A 4,973-nucleotide genomic window follows, 5' to 3' on the forward strand; every position below is an offset into this window, starting at 1 on the left:
AAGAGAAAACGTCAACTATAAAAATCCAGATGCTGAGAACGCCAGGCAAATCAAAATCCATACAGATAATGTTATGCAGCGGATACGACAGTGATGCTTCCTTGACAGCCTGAATTCCAGGAAAGAGGCTCTGTTGCTGTAATTTCTCTTGGCTTTACCCTCTTTGTTCCCTTTTTGCAGGAGAAGCTCAATGATTTGATGGGCTGGCGCTTAAGAAGGCTGAATCTTCTCAAATCCTCGATTCTTCACAAAGCAAAGAAATGGACTAGGCTCTGTGGGATTTGTCCAGTCTTGAACAGCGATGGGAAACCTCCGTACTATGAGCCTAATCAGGCTCCCCAACTCCAATTTTGGCCCACAAGGCCATTTTGGCCAAGCCACACCCACCTGACATCACATATGATGTCATGCTGATAGAGATGTGTCAGGTGTGGTGCAGCTAAAGACCTGACTTAGCCAAAATGGGCTTTGCAGGCACTGCTGATCAGCTGATTGGCAGCCCCTGCAAAGCGATACGCCCTTTGTCCTAGCAAACCCTGACCATCAGCTGATTGAGGTTTGCTATGCCAGGGCTCAGCCATTGCAAGACCCTATAGTGTAGAACTAGGAAGAAGATCCAGGCATTCCAGAATACCAGGTCATATTCTCTTGTCGCTCGTGACCTTGTTTTTACTTTTTTTTAAAATAAAAAAAATCTGTTCACATTTTCCAAGCTAGCAAGCAATCAGAAGTTAGCAGCCCACTGCAAATCAATGAAGCCATTTTCTGCTTTAAAGTGTTATGCAATCAGAAATAAACATGCTCTATCAACCAGAAAAACAAAATAAAAGCAGTTTAATGATAGAGCCCTTGGCCATCCCGCTTTCATCAAAATGAAGTGTGTGGGGATTGGGGGGCGGGGAATCCCCACACCTCAGCAGTTTTCTTTCTTTTAAAAAAATCTCATCCACTATGGCTCTGAGCTGACCAGTCAGAACACCATTATTATTATTTAGACAGACTGCTTCCCCCCTCCATGTGGTACAGTGGTCTTGTGAAGGCACTCCTGTGTTGCAGCACATCTACATTTTTTTTAGGATATGGGAACTGGTGATATTGCCATGGTGACAAAGATTGTGTGACCTGACAGGCAGGAGAAGGAAAGGCTCGCCTGTGGAGGAGAGGGGTACACCTAGCCCTCTTACTGGGTTCTCACAAATATGCTGCCAGGCTCTGGCAGGAAGGGAGTTACACCAATGTCACGGAACCATCTAGAATGTCCCTTTAGATGGAGGGCCGGATTCCCTCCTGACCAACCTCTGGAGGGCCTTATGACAGTGGTGGACTGGCCCAACTGGGAGGAGGAAGACACGGGACAGAAATATGCCACGTAAGAGCCAGAGGTTTCTAAACACAAACACCTCTCAATTGTGCACCCTGGCACACCGTTCCAGCCAGGCAAAAACATCTGACAGGGGCACAGACCAAGGCCTGTGAGAGGGGTTGTGGTCTGAGGAGAGTCTGAGAGGGCTGTATCCGGCCCTCAAGCCCACCAATCTCCCCATCTGCTGTCCGTATTTTTGGGCAGATACCTGATTCAAGATGGTGAACCAGGGCAGACGTTAAGTGCCAACAGATGCTGACGCGAAAGAGCAATTTAAGCGAGCAGTGCCATGTCAGGCCTGGAGCCCACGGAAGGTCAGAGCGACATGCAATTGTTTCTAAATACAGCATTGCATGATTCCCTGCTTCACATGTTATACCACTCAAGAGATATTGGAGCTTATCGGGCAGCTGCAGGACTGTGTCAACTCATTCATGCGACTTTAAAGACTGTGAGGGAGCACAATGGAGCAGGTGGTGCCTAAGGTGGGCAACCTCCATTGTTTTCAAAGTGTGAGGGGGGAAAGGGGGAAGGCAGTATATGGGCAAAAAGAGATTTATATTCTGACTCGCGGCAACAATCTCCTTAAAGGAGCATGGGGCGTGTTCAGCATCCCCACTCCAGTCACCTTGCTCCAGCAAAAGGTGCTTTTGAAAAGACGCAGCTGGAGCTCAAAAGTTCCAGAAGAAATGAGAGTGTGTGGCTGGGTGTGCCTCCTGCACAGCCTTCTCAAGAGGCTGTGGGTGGGTGATCCTTATTTTGTCCTCCTCTCTCCTTGTATGCTCAGGATTTATGTACGTGCGTCAAATGTAAATGCAGACTACACTTGTGTTACAAGTGAGAGACTTACCTGCGTGGAAGACCCTGTGTAAAGCAGAGGGTTGGGCTTAACCTCTTTGGATATATTCCAGACCTCTGATTCAAGAAAGCAGAAGCAGTTCACCAGGCGGTTGCTGGGCTAGCTTCCCAGCAGGCTGATCGCTCCTATTCACTGGGAAGGAGCGAGGAGGCAACAGGGAGGTCAGCACAGTGCAGGAGTACCAGCAGAGCCAACATGGTGCTGATCCTGGTGCATTTGCACCCTGCCAACCTCCTCACCCCACCCTTCTCCCTCCTGGCAATCAACAGGAAGATAGTATATCAGTTGCGCTCCACCCACCAAGCGCCATCCTAGCCAAACCACACAGTCAAAAGAATCACATGGCAACGGCCCTTGCTGAGCTCAGCCACTTCCGTCTGTAGGTGAGAAATTACATTTTGGGTTCTCCTACCATATAGAAACAAAAAGCAGCTCAAATTTCCCTGCCACAGAAAACAAGCATGTCGGAGACAACACTTTTTTCTTTCAGGCTTTCTACCCAAGGAACTTTTTCATGTCCTTGGAAGTCTGAAATGGTCCGCCCAGCAAGAGATGCCTGCCATGTTGATTCTTTCATTCTTGTAGCCTGGCTGTTAATTCAGCTCTAAAGCACATCCTCCTTGACGTGGGTTTATAGCAAAATTGGATTTAGTTTAATGCAACCTTTGTGCTGTGCCAGTTCAGGCACCAGTGATTTCACTGCAGGCAGATGGACGCAGGTATCGAAACATGCAGAGCCAGGATGACTGGCCAATTTTTCACAGACCACATTCAACCACTTAGAAGGTCCTCCAAAATAAACCAGAACCAAAATGAAGGAGCTGCAGTAGAGGACAGAAGGAGACGATACAGATGTGATGATAAAATGAAACAAGATTATAAAAAAATATAAAAATATCAGTACTAACCTCCACCTCCTGGATAATTCAGACCACAGCAGAAGGGCAGCAGAAATAACATGAAAAGGAGAGAGAAAGAGAAGTAAAAAATCCCACACAAGAAGACAGCATTACATAGCAGCTATACCAACAAGGCAATGCAGCCACTGCTATTCCTCTGCTTAAATTCAGAGTAATGTCAGGATTCATTTCCCAGAAATGATGTTTTATTAACCGTTCTACTAATGCAATTTTTCGTTTTGTTTTTTTCCAATTTGCATCCATTAAGCCATTTGCCTGTAACAGTGACAGCCGTGGATTCGGGTTGTAAGGGATATAAATCAAGACGAGGGCCTGATAATTTGGGGCATTTATTAAGCAGGCGGCGTCTTTCTCAGGAGGTTTTCTGTTGTCTACAGGGCATGAACGGCAAAGTCTCGGAAGGATGCGCTGGAGTCGCGCACCGTATTTCATACCCTTTTTGACACCCCCACCGATACACACGCTTGATTATTTTTCCCTTTTTGCCTCCGCCAGTAAAGGCCACGATCCAGACTATATGCTGGCGGCAGCCATTATAGGGCAAGCCTGCTAGGCCACCTCCCTCAAAATGTACCCGCAAAGAAGTAAATTAAGAAACAGGGAAGGGAAGGGATGGGATATATATGGCTGGGTTCAATGCTCTGTAGCTATATACGCGGCCCATAGAGAGACTACAGTTGAGGTCAACAATCCACCCATGCTCTTGTCCAAAGGGGTTTCAACAGGGCAAGCCAATCCCCACCCAATCCACTCTGCTAGGTATTTAGATATGGTGGACGTGTTTCTCCACCTGGTTAAAAGCACAGGCAAGAAGCTACCATCAGCAACAGTCAGCATAGGCCCTCGAAACAGGAGGAGAAGGCAGAGCTGAGCCTTCCAAGGATCTGCAGAATTCTATGCTGGTCCAGCTGTCAGTGATGGGCCTGATCCAGCCCTCTCTGCTCTGCCAACCTGGAGCTGGTAAAGCAAAAAAAGGGGGGCAGCCATGCGGTTACTGTCCTCGCACAGTAAACGGACTCATCTGCTCCAGGTCTGGATACTGCAACAACTAAGGGTGCAATCAGTTCACATGGCCCAATAATGTAAGTGGTAAAAGAAATTCTTAAGACTGTTATTTCCCTCCATCCTTCCACATAAAGGGGTATCTATTCTGAAATCGGAGGGGTCAGCACAATTAGCAGCTAGTGATGATTGAAGCCTTTTGGTACGAATGTGGTTCAGGGTTTTCAAAACACTCCATGGATATGAATGACGAGGCTTTACTACCACTGTGAAGTCAATTGCCATGTATCCCTGATTAAAGGAAAAACACAAATCCCTTCCAGTGTACTTCTATCCTTATTTGCCCCGAAAACAATTAATTTGGACCCCAAAGTGAGTGCCTGTCTTTGATGAGCCTACCAGGGACATTCTTAAAAGACCCAGAATAGGTATAGGTGGGGCTTATTGAAGGGAGATGTGTACATAGCTGAGAACTGGGTATGCAGCCGGAAGCAACAAGCCACTGATCTGTTGAGAAAGCGGCTTGCCTCTTCAGCAGCGAGGAACAAGTGTAGTCAGTTGCCATGTCTACCTATGGATCATCAAGGCCGGGTTCACATGGACATATGCATCACTTGATATAAACATCTGCCAGTCTCATGCTGTCTGTCAATGGGCAGTTTTAAGTGGGCTCTCCTTCCGATCCAAGATCTCAGCTGTTTCTCAGCCCTTCGGCCAGGAATCCATTTACAAGCAATGCCAGGATTTGTACTGGTCAAAGTATGGCTTGGCCAAAGTATGGCTCAGCCACCCCCACCCCCCCAAATAGGAAGCTCCCTTCGAACTGTGG

This window comes from Podarcis raffonei, chromosome 5, assembly GCF_027172205.1.
Source record: "Podarcis raffonei isolate rPodRaf1 chromosome 5, rPodRaf1.pri, whole genome shotgun sequence".
NCBI classification, from domain to species: domain Eukaryota; kingdom Metazoa; phylum Chordata; class Lepidosauria; order Squamata; family Lacertidae; genus Podarcis; species Podarcis raffonei.